The 18941-nt window shown below is 46.5% G+C and overlaps 1 protein-coding gene across 1 annotated transcript in view; it reads left to right on the top strand.

Moving 5' to 3' along the window:
* ELFN1 (extracellular leucine rich repeat and fibronectin type III domain containing 1) overlaps positions 1 to 18941 on the top strand; it is a 117167-nt gene that overhangs the window by 49653 nt on the left and 48573 nt on the right.

The raw sequence follows: 18941 nt of genomic DNA, 5'->3' as shown, positions 1-18941 counted from the left end.
AAATCTCAAAATCGGCAGCGCCTTCAGTGTGAAAGCGCCAGATCGCCTCGGGCGGGCCTTCCCTCACTGTGTCCCACCCTCCTCTGATGTAACTTCCTATATACGCGTGAGGGTGGGACACAGTGAGGAAAGGCCCGCCCTAGGCGATCTGCCACTTTCACACAGAAGGCGCTGCGCTGCCAATTTTGAGATTTATTTTTTTTAAATGAAGGGGGTCGAATAGCAGACAGAAGGGAGCTGAGGGAAGGTAGGTGGAGACTGGGGATTATGGCTCCGGTGGCCTGGGAGCAGGAAAGGGAGGCAACAGCAGCAGTGGTGATTGGGGGGGAGGCGGGGTGGCAGCGATCCTTTGGTGGGGGGCCCGGTCTTGCCCTGGGCCCAGCTCAGTCTCTCAGCAGCCCTGCTTGGGGGAGGGTTCAGGAGCAACTAGAGAAGAGGGGTTGAAATAGGGAAACTTTTCCCTGCTCCGTTCCAGGCTCACATGCTCCTCTCCTCCTCTCTGCAGGCTGCTTGAAAGGGAGGGGCTGGAGCAGAACATCCTTGCAGCTCTGCAATCCAAAAACAAGTGGAGGAACTGTAGCCCCGATGCTCAAAGCAAACCGGGCATGCAACATTTCATTTAGACTAGTTACAGCCCATCTTAATGAAACATTATTGTACCGTCAATGCACAGAGGCTTTCAGCCACTGCTTTATTGAGCACAGAAGCAGTGACCATGCAATGTACAGAGAACCAGCACACGGAAAACCTCTGCACTAACAGCTAAAAACTACCGACAGCTGCAGAGCTGTTATTGGGGTCCCATGTTAACTTTCCTGCAAGTGCCAGGTACTGAAAAGTCAACATAGCAGCACGCTGCAGCCCCTTACCCCTAAACCCTCCCAAGCCCCAGTCTTCCCCACCCAACCTTAAAAAATCCCTGGTTGTCCAGTGGACCCCTCCCAATGCCCCAACCTTAAAGAATCCCCTGTTCTCCAGCGGACCCCTCCTCTGGAATTCGTTGCCAGAGAATGTGATAAAAGCAGTTAGCTTAGCAAGGTTTAAAAAGGTTTGGATAATTTCCTAAAAGAAATGTCCATAAGCCATTATTAAGATGGACTTGGGAAAACCCACATCTTATTTCTAGGATAAGCAGCATAAAATCGGTTTTACTGTTCTGAGATCTTGCCAGGTACTTGTGACCTGGATTGGCCACTATTGGAAACAGGATACTGGGCTTGATAGACTTTTGGTCTGTCCCAGTATAGCAATGCTGATATTCTTTTCTCCGAGGGAGAGGAAGGGATTGTAGAGACTGGACTTTTGGTTTGGATGGGCAACGTGGAGAGGCTATTTGACTTTTTCTGCTATCATTTTCTAGAGTTTAATGGATGATTGTGGGGCAAGCAGGGAGGAGGAAGAAGGAATTTGGCCTCCCTTTATTTCATCATCCCCCTAATCCTATAATCCTAAATGTAAGCACCACAATGCCGTAGCGAGGGCGGCTGACACCCGGGACGGGTCGCCGCTGCGCATCCCCCCCCCCCAGGGGCAGCACGGCCCACCCTCCCCCCTCCGGCACGCCCCCCCCCCCCCCCACCGGAGCGCATTTTTACTTACATTGAGAAGCGAAGGACGGGCAGGTGGGCAGATCCGCTCCCGAGTGCACGTTGCTGGGAGCTGCGTCGGCTCCGCTGGTTCCCTGCTCTCTCTCTGCCCCAGAACAGGAAGTAACCTGTTCCGGGGCAGAGGGAGCAGGCAACCAGCGGAGCCGACACCCCTCCCAGCGGCGTGCACCCGGGGCGGACCGCCCCACCGCCCCCCCTTCCTACGCCACTGAAGCACCATTAGCACGTTAAGATTGTAGAACTATCATTTATTCACGTGAATGTTATATTCACATAGAAACAGAGAAAAATAAAGACCATATGGCCTACCCAGTCTCCCCATTCAGACAACAAATTCTAGAGTTTAATTACATGTCGAGTCAAGAAATATTTTCTCCAATTTGTTCTAAGTTTACTAATTAGTACCTTCATTGTATGCCCCTGAGTCCTTGTATTTTTGGAAAGAGTAAACAAGCAATTCATGTCTACCCATTCCAGTCCACTTAGTACTTATCCCATGCGTTCTTGAATTCACTTCCTCATCTCCACCACCTTCGCTAGGAGGCCATTCCACATAGCCACCAAGCTTTCTGAAAAGAAATATTTCCATATTACTCTTGAGTCTGCCCCCTTTCTGCCCCCATCTTATTTCTACCCTTTTCAGAGCCTCCTTTCCACTGAAAAAGACTTTCCTTCCATGTATATAGGGGTAATTCTATATAGGGTGCCATAAGTTGGCTACCAGTTAGGCACTCAGCTGTAGGCATGCAAATGGAAGGTAATGGGGATAAAGCAGCAGGTACACATGTAAGTGCACTTAATGGAGGAGTGGCCTAGTGGTTGGAGCATCGGTCTTGCAATCCAGAGGTGGCTGGTTCAAATCCCACTACTGCTCCTTGTGATCTTGGGCAAGTCACTTAACCCTCCATTGCCTCAGGTACAAACTTAGATTGTGAGCCCTCCTGGGACAGAGAAATACCCATTGTACCTGAATGTAACTCACCTTGAGCTACTACTGAAAAAGGTGTGAGCAAAATCTAAATAAATGGAATGTTGCTACTATTGAAGATTCTACATGGAATGTTGCTAGTGGAGGAGTGGCCTAGTGGTTAGAGCACCAGTCTTGCAATCCAGAGGTGGCCGGTTCAAATCCCACTGCTGTTCCTTGTGATCTTGGGCATCTTGGGCAAGTCACTTAATCCTCCATTGGTTTAGGTACAAACTTAGGCAGAATCTCAAAGAATAGCGACATTCCATGTAGAACCCTAGAGAGTAGCAAGATTCCATTCAGAATCTCAAATAGTAGCAACATTCCATGCTGGCAAGCAGTGGCTTCCCCATCTCTGTCTCAATAACAGACTATGGACCTTTCCTCCAGGAACTTGTCCAAGCCTTTTTTAAACCCAGATATGCTAATTGCTGTTACCACATCCTCTAGCAATGAGTTCTAGAGCCTAACTATTCTTTGAGTGAAAAAATATTTCCTCCTATTTGTTGTAAAAGTATTTCCATGTAACTTCATTGAGTGTCTTTGTACTTTTTGAAAGAGTGAAAAAAAATCAATTCACTTTTACCCATAACAGTTTAGGCATGCTAAGTTGCCATCATAGGATACTAGCTGAGCACCCTAATTTTAGGTATCTAAGTTTAAATGCCCCTTATTGAATTGACCCCATACCGCTTACTTTGAAAGGATTTACATCTCTGTCATATCTCCTCTGTTGTATACATGTTTAGATCTTTAATTCTGTCCTGATATGCTTTATGACAAAGACTGCTGAGTGATGTAGTATCCGCCCTCTGGACCAACAAATCCATTTTATATCTTTTTAAAGATACAGTTTCCATAATTAGAAATCAGATAGACAGTATCCCAAATGAGATCTCTCCAGTTCTTGATGCATTTCTAATATTACCTACATCTTTAGATATTTTCTACCACACACTATTATGAACCAGACTGCTGTTACTTTGTTTGTATTTGTACAATACACATTAACAAGAGATTTTCCTCAATTTAAAAAAAAATGTTTTATGGATAAACAACAGGTTATTAAGTGATTTGGTCTTCAATTAACAGCAAAGCCTTGACTTAAAACCTTTACGAATGGAGTGAACTCCGTTAACTCTGACGTTAATAACATTTCTTTGTTTCTTGGAGTCCCATCCAATGAAAAATTCTGCCACGTATCCCTCACTTCAACTCGTCAATTTAAAATCTTCTGATGCATCACATCCAGGGGTGTGCTGGTAAATTTTTAACAACAGGCTCATTCACCGGACATAGCCAGCTCTGCAGTTGGGAAGGGTCAGGGGTGGCTGGGGGGGGGGGGGAGCAACACTTGCCTCTCTCTCCTCCCTCCCTTCGTGCGGGCACGCTAGGCATACCTTTGCTGGCAGCCAATAAATGGACTGCCACCACTCCCAACGTCTTGCTCTGAGTAGCATGCTGGAATTTCTCTCACATGCTCGAGAAGTCCCAGCCTGCTGCCCAGAGCTGGAAACAAGGAGCAGGGAGCAGAAGTCTATTTACTTGGCTGGCAGGGCTCAGCATCCCCACCAGCAAAGTAAAAGATAATTCAGCAGGGGGCCCAAGCCCACATTTTGGGAGCCAGTTGTTAAAGAAGCCATGGAGGGCCCTGCTTTAACAACCGGCTCCTAAAATTCTTAAAAACAACCGGCTCTTGCGAGCCTGTGAGAGCCTGCTCCAGCACACCACTGATCACATCCCTACTCTCCTGGGTTCATCTGACAGCCCAGTTCACCAGGTGATGGTTGAGACAGTCGTAAGGTTCAAACATCTGTCATCACAGCAGTCGATGGACAAAGTGGCACCCGGGGGGGGTAAGGGTTGATTTCAACATTCACTTTCCTAATCAGGCTCACGAACTCACAGCCTGACTCAAAAGGAAAATGTAGCACCCTTCCCCCTCCAGCTTGGCACCCAGGGCATTCATTCTGGGGGTCTTTTACTAAGGCGCGCTCACGTTTTTAGCACGCGCTAAATGTTAGAGACGCCCGTAGGAATGCTTTCGCGTCTCTAACAGTTAGCATGCACCCAATTTTAGCACGTTTGCTAAAAACGTGAGCGCGCCTTAGTTAAAGATGCCCTTTATTTGCCCCCTGCTGACGCAGGTCTACTACTACTACTACTAATTTATTTATTTAGCGCTACTAGACGTACGCAGCGCTGTACACTTGAACATGAAGAGACAGTCCCTGCTCCACAGAGCTTACAATCTAATTAGGACAGACAAACAGGACAAATAAGGCATAAGGACAAAGAGTGGCAAGATTCCGGAATCCCAAAGAATAACTAGATTCCAGAATCCCAAAGACTACTATTACTACTTATCATTTCTATAGCGCTACTAAATGTATGCAGCACTGTATACTTGAACATGAAGAGACAGTCCCTGCTCGACAGAGTTTACAATCTAATCAGGACAAACAGGACAAATAAGGGATAAGGACAAAGAGTAGCAAGATTCCGGAATCCCAAAGAGTAGCAAGATTCTGGAATCCCAAAGACTACTACTACTACTTATCATTTCTACAGCGCTACTAAATGTACGCAGCACTGTACACTTGAACATGACGAGACAGTCCCTGCTCGACAGAGTTTACAATCTAATTAGGACAGACAAACAGGACAAATGAGAGAAAAGGGAATTACTAAGGTGGGGATGATAAAATAAGGGTACTGAACAAGTGAGTAAGGGTTAGGAGTTAAAAGCAGCATCAAAAACGTGGGCTTTTAGCCTAAATTTGAAGAAGGCCAGAGATGGAGCTTGACAGGTCCGGCTCAGGAAGTTTATTCCAAGCATATGGTGCAGCAAGATAAAAGGAACGGAGTCTGGAGTTAGTGGTGGAGGAGAAGGGTGCACATAAGAGAGATTTACCCTGGGGAGGAGTGTAGGGAGAGATGAGAGTGGAGAGGTACTGAGGAGCTGCAGAGTGAATGCACTTATAGGTCAATAAGAGGAGTTTGAACTGTATACAGAAACGGATAGGGAGCCAGTGAAGTGACTTGAGGAGAGGGCTAATATGAGCATAGCGACACTGGCGGAATATAAGTCATGCGGCAGAATTTTGAACAGATTGGAGAGGAGTGAGATGGCTAAGTGGGAGACCTGTGAGAAGCAAGTTGCAATAGTCTAAGTGAGAGGTGATAAGAGTGTGGATAAGGGTTCAGAAGGTAGTGTGCTCAGAAAGGAAAGGGTTACAGGTCTACCTGTCCTGATTTCTTCCAATAGATTATGGGTTGTGTGTCTCTTAGATTCATCTGTTAAATCCCTCTACTCCCTCTACCACCACCATATTCATCTGCTAATATGAGTGATCCAGAGCTGGACCTTTTCTCGGAATAAATGCAGTCTGGAAAAAGTAGATTTTTTTTCTGCCTCTGAATGGCTGACCTCTACTGGTGCCTTGATAACAGTATCTTTCGTGGGCTCTGAATAATGAGGGATAAGTCCCCCCACCACCGGCAGGCAGAGCCACATTTCATCACAATGTAACTAACTCCATCAGAAACCCACCACACGTTCGCAGTATGAGGCCACTCGCTATCGCATTCGGAAAATAAAATAGGAGAAGAATTCATCTTTTGATTTATGCTGTTGCTGTGTGAAAGGAAGGCCTGTAAGAGCTCTCCTCCGTAGGCAGGATTGCTGCCTTTTATTTAAAACGAGCAGGATCAGACGGGAGGGGGGGGGGGGGGGGTTGGTACTCATGTGTTACATAGCCACTGCGCTATCATTCACAAATCGAAAGGATTACTTCACACAGAATCTGTTTCTTTCAAGTTAACTGTGTGCGTGCAGGCATGCACGTAGACTCCTGAGCCTCTGCTTTCTACTGAAGTGTATCTTTCTATCACTCTTGGTGATCTCCTAGGTTTCTCCTTGGCTGTAGGCTTTCCTCCACTGCACCCTTGTCTGCACGAGTCTGTATATTTATTTCAACTTAATACCATCAAAGTGGATAAAGAGGCCCATCCAGGCGGAAACTAGATGGAATAGCACAGATCATATGACCTCAGTTCCTGCTGGAAGAAGCGGAGGTTTAAGAATGGGGGCTTCTGCCTCAAATTCAGTGGGAGAGAGTTTCAATCAGGGGAAAGGGATTTGATATACAGTAATACCTCGGTTTTCGTTGACTTCGGTTATTGTCGGTTTTGGGTTTCGTCGATTTTTTCCGCGAAAAATTTGTCTCGGATTTTGTCAGTTGCCTCGGATTTCGTCGGCATGCCCATGTGACCTCGCTGCTAATTTTGCGAAAACAAAGGGCGGCCCACACGTTCTCCTGCTCAGTACATGCCCCTTTAAAATCTGTAGTTTTTATAATTGCTAATTTTTCAATGTCCTCATTCTCACCTCCTACCTCTTTGGTGGGTTAACAACCTTAATTCAATGAACACCTTTGTCTTGTTGAATCGCTTGTGAATATGGTGGTATTTGAATCGTTTCATCTGTAAATGTCTTATTGCATTATTTAAAACATATGGAACATTAAAAAAAAAATCTTTATGTAAGGTTTTATACACCAAACATTTGAAACAGCTGCTCGACAAATCTTCGACATGCCTGAGTGTAACCATGTGTACAATAATGCCACTAAACAGACTACAAACAAATTGAACATTTTAAAAATCTTTATGTAAGGTTTTATTCATAAAAATCTGAAACAGCTGCTGAACAAATCTTCTACACGGCTCAGCGTAACCATGTGTAGCGCAGAACCACTAAACAGACTGCGCCCAGTGTAGCTCCTGGCACATAGTCAACATCGACCAATCAGATAACAGTGTTTGCATGAGGTCATTGGTGGCACCATACTGATCGTGGCTGGTCCCATGAACTTAAGAAAACTGCAGCTCGAAGGCATCTCCGTTACCATATGCCACGTATACTGAAAACAGACAGAAAGCAGATTCCCACAAGGCTCTTCCAGGAATCCTACAGGCTATGACGTACAAGCTTCAATTGGTTTTATAATAGACTTTGTGGCAAATCCAATCCATTTATTTTCTGGGTGGGGGGGAATCATCCTATTCTTTCTTAAGTGAGAAAATATTTAAAAACATTAGCAGCACCTTGATAGATTTGTAACATACAGCAATGTGGAACGTTATTGATCTGAAACTTTTAGCAATTGTTTTTCTGACAATATTGGAACAGGTCCTAATTTGATCATTTCTTGCTCAGGACTTGACAAACTGCATTTCATCAGCAGAAACCTGACACCGCTGGCCAGGCCAATGGATTTTTCCCATTACAGGAAACAGTAGGAGAGAGCCTCTGAATTTTCAGACAGTTCAATTTAAAGGCAGAAGCGCTGTCCATTATGCAAATTAGGCTATAAGATGTTTAAAAGTCCGAAAACCTCATATTTCTTTATTTCATTAACATAAATACAAGACTGTAAGTTAATAAGACAGAATGAAGCCATTCCAACTGTTATAATGACTGTCTCCCATGTCATTTAACAAGATCAGTGATTTCCCATAAAAGACCCTGAGAGTTGCAAGCATGAGGGCGCCGGAGAGAGCGCTCTGCGTCATGTCACAAAACCAGAACATACAGCAAGCTATGAAACTACTTGTTTGGCTCAAAACCATTACCTAAGAAGGAAAGATATTCTAATCTTATCTACCACCACAGTCCAAGCTAAACAACGAGGATGGAAGATGAAAACACCCCCATGACCCTGCAGAACAAATCTTTTTAAACGTAAATGGAGGTCTGGCTCCAGCTTCCTCTGCATAGATCTTTGTGTTTCAAAAGTCTAATGACAATTACTTTGACCCAGGAACTGCCACAGTCAGGGTACAGTCAGGGCCGGTCTTAGGCCAAGGTGACCGAGGCGGCCGCATAGGGCCTCGCGTAGCACGCCTCAACTCTGCCTCCTCCGCTCCATCCTGCTCCCGCACCGGCGCTCACAGTCCGCTGCCAACCACCCGCAACCCAGACCCAGCCAGACTGCTCTGCTGCGCATGAGCTGGCTGCCAGCCAGAGACTTGCAGCAGCCGGGTTGCTGCGCTCCCTGGCCCTGCTCGCCCAGTCGCCTCTCCGGACCATACCTCTCCTCCTGAGTGAGTCCGCACCTCTGACCCCCCGGGCCGCGTGGCATGATGGTCGCGATGCGTGCTGCGTGCATGAGCACCACAGACTGTCTGCAGCAGAGCAGTGGATCCATCCTGCTCGGTCCTCCTGAGTGACAGACAGTCCTGGTCTGCCACTGATGATGCGGCCCACCTCCGCGACAACTTCCTTCTTCAAGGGCGGGCCGCACGGGACGGGCAGAGAGAGAGATGAGAGAGTTCCAGTTCCAGCTTGAGCTTCCAGCCGCAGCCAGTCAGAGACAGAGTGACAGACAGAGTCGGAGTCTTCTTGAGTCAGAGAGTTGTGGTATATATTTTAAAACAATTTTAATACCTTGGTGGTCTATATGTTTTTATATTGTACATTATATTTTACACATCACTTTATTTTATTGTATATCTTTTCATTTCTATTTTATTGCATATATTATTTTGCTTATCAATGGGGTGGAGCTAGGGTGGGGGCGGGGCTAGGGCAGGGCTAGGATGGGGCCCCACCAAATTGGTCTGCATAGGGCCCCACACTTGCTAAGACTGGCCCTGGCCACAGTTCTGGCAGGCAAACAAGCAAAAAAATCCACTTTCTGAGTTCCAACCCTGAAACACTGGCTTTCAAACTGCAAAGGTTTTAGCCAGAACTGTACACCACGATGACGGAATTTGTCATGTCAGAATCAGACCTTTTATCCATCCCTCACAACAAGGACCATCCTTTATTTTAGATCCAAAAGCTACTGCCAACCACTGGGTTGCAGGAGTGTTAAGTGAGCTACCTCAAGGAAGGAAGTCTAGGATTTCTGACAAACCCCTCCTGATGTTCTGCAATTCCACAGTTGCAGCAAGGGTCACAATGGCCGGTCCCCACAGAATAACTGTAGGAGCCCAAAGTCCAGGTAGAATCAAAGGTGACACCAATGGTGATGGTAAAGATTTCACTGGCTCCCTATCCATTTCCGCATTCAATTCAAACTTCTCTTACTGACCTATAAGTGCATTCACTCGGCCGCTCCCCAGTACCTCTCCACTCTTGTCTCTCCCTACGCCCCCCCCCCCCCACTTGGGTTCTCTGCTCTGCAGATAGATCTCTCTTGTCGGTCCCCTTCTCCTCTACTGCTAATTCCAGACTCCGTTCCTTTTATCTCACTGCACCTCACGCCTGGAATAGACTTCCCGAGCCTGTACGTCTAGCCCCGTCTTTGGCTGTTTTCAAGTCCAGGCTAAAAGCCCACCTCTTTGACAATGCTTTTGACTCCTAACCACTACTCACTTGCCCTGTCCTTTTATCCCCACCTCTTTAATTCCCTTATCTCTTAGTTGTTCTGTCTGTTTGCCTGTCCTATTTAGATTGTGAGCTCTTTGAGCAGGGACTGTCGTTTCGTGTATGGTGTACAGCGCTGCGTATGCCTTGTAGCGCTATAGAAGTGATAAGTAGTAGTAGTAGTAATGTAGAAGCCTGCCCTTGCAGATCAGCAACGCGGCCGCGCAGGCTTCTGTTTCTGTGAGTCTGACGTCCTGCACGTACGTACCTGCAGGACGTCAGACTCACAGAAACAGAAGCCTGCGCGGCCGCGTTGCTGATCTGCAAGGGCAGGCTTCTAGATAGAATGTTGCTAGTGGAGGAGTAGCCGAGTGGTTAGTGCAGTGGAACATGGGATGTTGTTACTATTTGAGATTCTGGAATGTTGCTATTACTTGAGATTCTACATGGAATGTTGCTACTATTTGAGATTCTACATGGAATGTTGCTAAAATTGGATATTCTGTTGCTACTATTTGAGATTCTACACGGAATGTTGCTATTCCACTAGCAACATTCCATATTTAGATTGTGAGCTCTTTGAGCAGGGACTGTCTTTTCGTGTATGGTGTACAGCGCTGCGTATGCCTTGTAGAGCTATAGAAGTGCTAAGTAGTAGTAGTAGTAAAGACAAGGCATCTTCTCTGCTCCTGCTGTATTCTCCAACAGTTCAGGGCTCAGAAGAGGACCGCAGCAGTGCAGGACCTCATACCACATCCCCCTCCTAGGGGTCTGGATTGTTGCTCTTTGTACCACATGGTCCAAAGAGTGGCACTTTGGTTACAGGCAGAAGATGATGAGGGTGTAAGTCAAGGCACTGTGTTGCAAGTGTCCTCCTCTGAGCCCCAAACTGAATGGAAGGGTAAGTCAAAGGGATCGTGGGCACTGTTCCCCTCTAAGCTGAGTGGCAGTCCTCCAACTGCATTGCTACCAGTAGGTGGTGATGCTTCAATATTGTGTTTTCAATCACTAGGGACCATCAAGTACCCTGGAGTCCTGCAGAGCATGGCTATAGGTGGAGGACCCCCACCCAACAGGGAGCAGTGATCATGGGTAGAGAGGGCAACAGGAAGGTTCAAAAGAATAAGCGAAGGGACTGTCATGGTGCTAGGCTAAAGGAAAATAGGTGGGGGGGGGGGGTTGACTGAGGAAAGGTGGAGGGTGAAATGTGTGAGCAGAAACAAATGATTGAAGGGTAATGAGATGATTGGAAAGGATGCCATAGAAGTGAGAGGGATGAAAGTGACTGAGATAGGACTGGATGGAGTGTGAGTGAGGGAAGAAATCAGTATCAGGAGATCTGTATGAGTGCATCCTCCCCCCCCCCCCCCCCCCCCCCCCCTCCTCCTGATTTTGGATTTCCCCCTTCTCATTCAACAATACTCTGTCTTTCTTGTCTCCTCATTACCCTTACCTCTTCTCATGGATCCTTCCTCTCTCTACTCACTGTCCTCCTTCTCCTTCCCCTTCCCTACCTCTGTGCCTCAGTCTCCTGTCCTTATTCACCCTCCCTGAGATTCTATCTCTGTTTCTCTCTCTTGAGATCCGCTTCCTAGCACTGATCCCTCAGACCCCTTACCGCCCCCAAAAAGAACCACAGAAATTAACCAAATACACAAGAAATGTCAGGAAAGGCATTTTTTATAAAGAAAAATATAAATTTACAGTAGATTAATATGCAGATCCATTTCAATTTATGCAAATGTACCACATAATTGCCACAGAATTTTGAAAAAAAAAACTGCCACAGGAAATCAGGGGCTGTGATTACAGTACCTATAGCACAGGTTCCAGTGGGTAGAATAACGCACTACAGAAAGCACCAGGTATTGGGATGCAAATCCTTGAACTGGGTCCTTTGACAGGTCTAGAGTTGCCTCATGGCCCAGGTCATATTTGACAGAATGATCAACTTCTGGTTAAAGGCTGACCAAATTTCAGTTTTGGTTTAGGATTCAGCACTAAAACCAGCCTGCCTAAAAATGGCTGAAACTGAAACTCTCCCCCTCCTCCCCATGATCATTCTCTGCCCCCCCCCCCCAACCTGCCTGACCACACTTAGGCTCTCCCCGAGCAAGATCGAACCCCACTCATTCCTGCCCAGTGACGAGGATAGGAAGCCATTTTGAGACTGGAACCAGCTGGCTCCTGCGCTCACTATTCACCCAGGAGGGGGCTACCGCTGGGGGGTGGGCTCGGGAGGGGGCTTCTTTGGTCAGGTGGGGGCTGTTGAGTGGAGCAGTTTCATTTTTGGAGAGACCAATTTCAGTCACAAATTTGGTTTTGGATGAAACAGAAGATCCTGGTTTCAGTTGGGCTCTACTTCTGGTTTTCTCCAATGCACTTAAAGGCTTGGGGGAAAGGAATAGCCTAGTGGTCACAGCAGCAGGCTGTGAACCAGAGAAACCAAAGATCAAATCCCACTGACACTCCTTGTGGCTTTGCGTGACATGAGGGGAAGCATGAAGCAGGGAAGGCAGTGCTGCGGGGAACAGCGCTGGAGGAAGTCTTCTGCTGGCGGGGTTTGGAGACCCCCCCCCCCCCCACCAGCCAAACCAGGGGCCCCAAATCCAATTTGGAATCCTGTCTGCTCTTCCCCGGCCTCTAAGGGGGCCCAGCGCCTGTCTTTCTCCTGCTCCTGTCAGGACCCAGGTGGTTGCGTTAACGTGATCATCCAGATCCTGCCAGGAGCAGGAGAAAGACAGATCCCAGCGCCTGCCCCACCCCCACGGTGGCCCTGGAATAGCGCATGTTAACTGGATAATCCGAAAACACAGGAGCACTTAGCATTTCCGAAATGGGAGGCAGTAAACGCTCCTGCATTAATTTTTTGCAAGTCCTGTGCATACCAAGATATATCCGAACAACAAGCGAACACCTACCCTTCAGAAAGCTGCTGAAAACTTACCTCGTCAAACAAGCCTACCCAAATGACCCAACATAATTTACAAACCTAATCCACACCACCAACTTTACCTTTTCCTCAATCCTTACCCCACATCTCTTCCTCTTGTACTACTCTATACCATCGTGTTATCTCTGTGATACTCTGTACTCTACATTGTAAGCCGCACTGAACCTGCTATCGAGCGGGGTATAAATGTTACAAATAAATAAATAAATAATGCAAAAAGTAGAAAGGGAACTGCAAAAAAAAAAAAAACAATTTTAAAAAGGCCTAAATACTGTTGTGAAAAATGTAGGCTTAGCATATGAGAAAGACTCACTTTAAATTGCATTAAACCCAGATCTTAATGTGTCTTAGTAAAAGGGCCCCTTAGATTGTTGAGGATTAGTCTGATGGTTAGAGAAGCAGGATGAGAGCCAGGGAAGCCCAGTTCAAATCCTACCGCAGCTCCCTCTGATCTTGGGGCAAATCACTTAACCTTCTATTACCTCAAGTACAAACTTAGATTGTAAACCTTCCAGGGACCGGGAAATGCCTAATGTATAGGACTATAACTTTAAAGTCAAATCCAAAACCCCCCCCCCCCCCACACCCACACACACACACAATAGGAAAGGCAGGCCTACAAGTTCACAGATGTAGCGAACAACTGGATCCCTCTGTTGATGTGGGTCAGGTAGACACATTACAAATTCTGAGCACATTGTAGGCAATGCCATGCTATTGATCTAAGTGGGTCCCAAACCTGGTCCTGGAGGCACCCCAGCCATTCAGGTTGTTAGAATATTCACAGTGAATATTCATGAGGGAGATTTGCATGCACTGTCTCCACTGCATGCAAATGTCTCTCATGAATATTCAATGTGGATATCCTAAAAGCCTGACTGGCTGGGGTGCCTCCAGGACCAGGTTTGGGACCCACCTATTTGTGACTAGTCTTTGAGAGCTCTGCTTACTTTATCTGACCTGAGCATAGAATAAAACCAAATTATATTAGATTTCCAAAAGTATTTGGAAAGCAAAATTACCTCTTCATTGATGCCCCTAGTCAACGCTGTGGCTTCCTGGGCAGCAAATACCTTTTGACTTCAAATACATTAGACAAGTATACATCAGAACATTAAGCTAAAACTTATATTTTCTTGTCATTTCTGCATTGCAAACAGACAACTGTCCCAGACGTAACCCATGATTCTTCTAGGTCCATGGGAAGAACTTCAGTCCAATGGCAAAATGTTCTATTAAATACAGTAGCAAGGCAGCACTGGAGAGATCACAATTCTGCCCCAGGTGTCTCTCCGACCCATTCAGAAGCGTGGACTGCAAAATGTTTAATACAGCAATCACCACCAGTCCCTCTGGTCTAAAAAGATAAGAAAGGGAAAGAGGTACCTTGTTAAATCCCTGGCAAGAAAGTCCGTGAAAAGACAGCAGTACAAATCGTAGGCAGGAAAGTGAGTCAGAAGTCTTGAAAAGAAAGAATAAAAAAAGAATTTTCTCTACAAGCTGAATAATCCCCAAGGAGCCCCCTCTGAAAGGGAGGGGAAACAAAGAAACAGGCTGTCTACTTTCAAGACAGCAACAAGCACGTTAGGTCTGTTACATCTCAGACCGATGGGTTTCTCCATTATTCTGCTACAAAGGTCTGAGTGTTCCCAGCACAGGTCCATGCGCTTGCTTTACAGGGTGTTTGTAACCAACCAGTACCAGAGGGTTCTAAAACTCATGAAGATTGTGATAGAGGGTCAGAAATTTCAATGCTCAACGCTATGCTATATAGGGTACTTTGGGATGAGCACTCTTTATAGAATAACGTAAAGTGTTGGATTCGGCGTCAGCTTTGGGCACCAAATTCAGAGTTCAACTTTGGGTGGGAGGACTTACACTAGCTAACATCTGCTGTAAATCCTGGCATGGAAAATGAGCATGGATCCCTACTATTCTGTAACACTGCGTTCATTTCTTGTGGACGCCCCTGACCCACCCATACCCCTCTTGTGGACGCCCCTGACCCACCCATACCCCTCCCATGGCCACGTCACATGGAGCTGCAGAGGGAATTGAACCTTGTTCCCCAGTATCTCAACCCTCTGCCGACCATTGGGTAGCAGTGGAAATGGAACGTGGATCCCCAGGATCTCAACCCACTGCCGACCATCGGGCAGCAGCGGAAATGGAACGTGGATCCCCAGGATCTCAACCCACTGCCGACCAACGGGCAGCAGCGGAAATGGAACGTGGATCCCCAGGATCTCAACCCACTGCCGACCATCGGGCAGCAGCGGAAATGGAACGTGGATCCCCAGGATCTCAACCCACTGCCGACCATCGGGCAGCAGCGGAAATGGAACGTGGATCCCCAGGATCTCAACCCACTGCCGACCATCGGGCAGCAGCGGAAATGAAACGTGGATCCCCAGGATCTCAACCCACTGCCGAACATCGGGCAGCAGCGGAAATGGAACGTGGATCCCCAGGATCTCAACCCACTGCCGACCATCAGCCAGCAGCAGGAATTGAACCCAGTTCTCTAGGTCCACAACCCACTACATTAATCATTAGGCCACTCCTCCACTCCAAAGAAAGGAAATACAATATAAAAAGAAAAGATTCAGCAAACCTGCCATACCTTGCAGGACCCCAGGATCAAAGCAGTCCATCATATCAGCAAAAAATAAATCATGTCTTAAAAGATACCTGAAACAAGTGCATTTTTAACCAGTGGCGTAGCTACGAGGGGGGTCACATGGGCCTGGACCCCCCAAATTGGCTCTGGGCCCCCCCTGGTTTGGCTGGTGGGGGTCCCCAACCCCCGCCAGCTAAAGCGTTTGTCCTGCACTGGTCTCATATTGCCTGGCGCCCTGTCCTGTTTTCAGCCGCTGTGCACGCTCGTTTTAATGAAACTGAAAACAGAATAGGGCACCAGGCAATGCAAGACCAGTGCAGGGCAAGTAGGATACCTTCACAGTGTTGGGGGGGAGCGGGGCAAAGGGGGTGGAAGCAGAGGCAGGAGGGCAGTGGTGGGGAGGCGACAGTGGCCGTGGGGGGCAGAAACGGCTGCGGGAAGGCGGCGGCAGGAAGACTTGCCAAAATGTGCCCCCCCCACCTTGGGCTCTGGCCCCCCTCCCGTCAAGGTCTAGCTACACCCCTGCTTTTAAAAGCACTTTAAATGAAGAAAGGGAAGGCTCAGGGCTTTTTTTGAAGGGGTACTTAGGGGTACTGAGTACCGGCATCTTTTCCATTGTCTGCTAAAATTGGCCTATGGTCCCCAAGTTTTAATGACAGAGCTCAGGCTCCACCCACCAATTCTGTCTTGTCATAGATTCTGTGACTGGTTGCAGGGGGCCTGGCTATTGTGGGGTGAATTCCTCGGTGATCACCCCAACCCTGAAGGGTGGCCTGGCATTTGAGTACCGGCACCTGTTTCGCTAGAAAAAACACACTGGGGAAGGCTCCTTGCATAACAGCATAGGAAGGGTGTTCCCTAGTGTAAGCCCTACAACACTAACCATCAATTTTCAAAATGTATGAGATGGGATAGCCCGAACCGAAGGAACATTCAATAAATGCTGTTGACTGGAGCACAGAGCCCGTACTGGGATGTAAGGCAGTAATACGGTGACAGAAATTGAGGGGAACCTGTAAGGGGAATCTTAAACACCAGTTTCAACACTTTGTTTACGTTTATTAAAAACTTGATAACCCGCCAATTCTAGTACAGATCATCAGCGGTTTACAATCTAAAAAAACAAAACAATATAAAAGAACGCCAATGCAGACAGGACAGAGGAATTTTCACACAACAATCACACAGAGGAGCACAACTTTGTAGGTTATACGATATTCCTTAATCTTCCATTGTTTATTTTCATCTGCTGGCGCTTACATCTGTAGAATTGTGAGTACAGTTACATGTGGATTCGTCACCACTTACGCAGGGAAGTTGCCGAAACATTCATGTGAAAGCTTCCGGATTTTCCACTCACTGGGTGAATGGCTGTTCCCGCTGTGTGCGCTGCCAAAATACTTGTACATTCCTGCTTGCCCTTATAGGTATTTTACAAAAGGCTCTGCATTCTGTAGAGCCTTTTATGGAATACTTCCGGAAGTGAACATATCCCGACCTGGACGACTGAATTCCGAGCTCCACGTTCAATGTAAAATAGGCCCTCACATGTGTTATTAATTTCCTGGAATATTTTTCTCTTGCGAGAGGATGGGGCTGCTGCTGAAGCCTTATCTTCTCTCGTTTTGCACAGACAGCTCTGCTTATCAACAGCTGTCTTGCACGGGAAACCTACCTTAGACCTACCAGCGTCAGTCACGGCTATCGGTGAGAAAGTTGTCGCTAAAGACTGGAGTATTCACTGAGCTGGTGGAAGGATACAGGCACGATTACTTCAAGGGTGTCAGTTCAAATCCATCTTTGGTTAACAGTGACTTGAGCGCCAACTGAAAATCATTGAGAGGCCTCTATTAGATCAGCCAACAGCCTCACTCCATTTTCCACTGCTTGGGTACATATCTCACTAGAAGACTATAACGAATATCAGTCCTCTGTTTCATTTCTTGGCACTTTTAGTGGAAAGGGCCAAGGCAGGATTGAAGCATCTTGACTGAAAGGTGTGTGCCCAATGGAATGTATCACAAACACACACACAAAAAATGATAACAGCTCTATTTTAACCATGCATGCTACATTATTTTTGCTTTACTGTCAGTGAATAAGAAAATGACAGCAGGAGAAGCTACATTAGACAAATTTGATTCTCCTCCTGTGCAAAACAAGATGATGGATGCTTGCTTGCACATTTGGACAATTTTCAGCTCCAGTTTGCTTTACAACCATAGTAATTTATTTCCACTTAATTAGGAAGGACAACACCTGTGATCCCGTCTCTGACTCAGGACATGGTGCAGCTAAAAGCAAAAGCCGAAAAAGTGAGTGAACAAGGAGGAGAAAAGCATAGAAAAGGGCTGAAAGAATGAACGTGAGCAGCTGAGATTCTGTCTCTAGCCCAGAACAATGTCTCCCACTGGCGATTTCTCTCCTTGCCCCTTTCCTGATGTTTTACAACCTACTTCTCACCAAAATACTTCAATCTTGTCCTGGCAAGAGCCCTTATTATTTCAGTAACAAGTCACCATGTAATCTTGGCTAATCTAGCTAGATCCTGACCTGTAAAAGCATTGTGTTGCTCTTACTTAGAATCATGGAATTAATCTCAATTACAACTGCAAAATGCTTTGGTCTGAGTTAAGACTCACCAACCCCACTGACCCAACATAAAAAACCTGGACATCTGCGACACAACTTAACTTAACCAAAGAACGTAACGGACCTATCCTAACTCTTCCTTTCCCTCTCTAAGTTGTCCCCAATTGTCTTTACTACTACTACTACTATTTAGCATTTCTATAGCGCTACAAGGCGTACGCAGCGCTGCACAAACATAGAAGAAAGACAGTCCCTGCTCAAAGAGCTTACAATCTAATAGACAAAAAATAAACGTCTGCTGCAATTTCAGCTGCCTATGCAAAGCCTACTAATTTCAGGCTCACATCTCACTCTACCACAATATCACCTTGATATTAATCGCAACTTGTATTTGTTCATACCGAAATCGGTTAACGCCGATTACGATACCATGTAAACAACATTGAGCCTGCAAAAAGGTGCAAAAATGTGGGATACAAATGAAACAAATAAAAATAAAAAACAAGAAAAACATTTCTGATTCATTGTGAATAATACATTGGAGATCAAAACTTAGAATATCATTATGCCTCCATAGAGGTCTCCAGCATAGGAGCCAACTTTTCAAAATTATTGGGGGTGCTAAGCCCAATGGAAATAGCCCTCCCTGGACCAATACAAGGAATTTTCTCAGTATTGGGGGTGCTCAAGCACCCACAGAGTCGGCTCCTATGGTCTCCAGCGCAACTGCATCTTGAGTATCATGTGTAGTTCTGGTCAATCTGAAGTTACCGCCAGGAAGGCACGCTGGCCTGGTGGTAGTCTCATTTGGGCACACGTGTAGAGCC

Source organism: Microcaecilia unicolor, chromosome 8 (genome assembly GCF_901765095.1).
Source record: "Microcaecilia unicolor chromosome 8, aMicUni1.1, whole genome shotgun sequence".
In the NCBI taxonomy this organism is placed as follows: Eukaryota; Metazoa; Chordata; class Amphibia; order Gymnophiona; family Siphonopidae; genus Microcaecilia; species Microcaecilia unicolor.
Note: the sequence above shows the minus strand (reverse complement) of the source record. Positions and strands in the feature narration are given on the sequence as shown.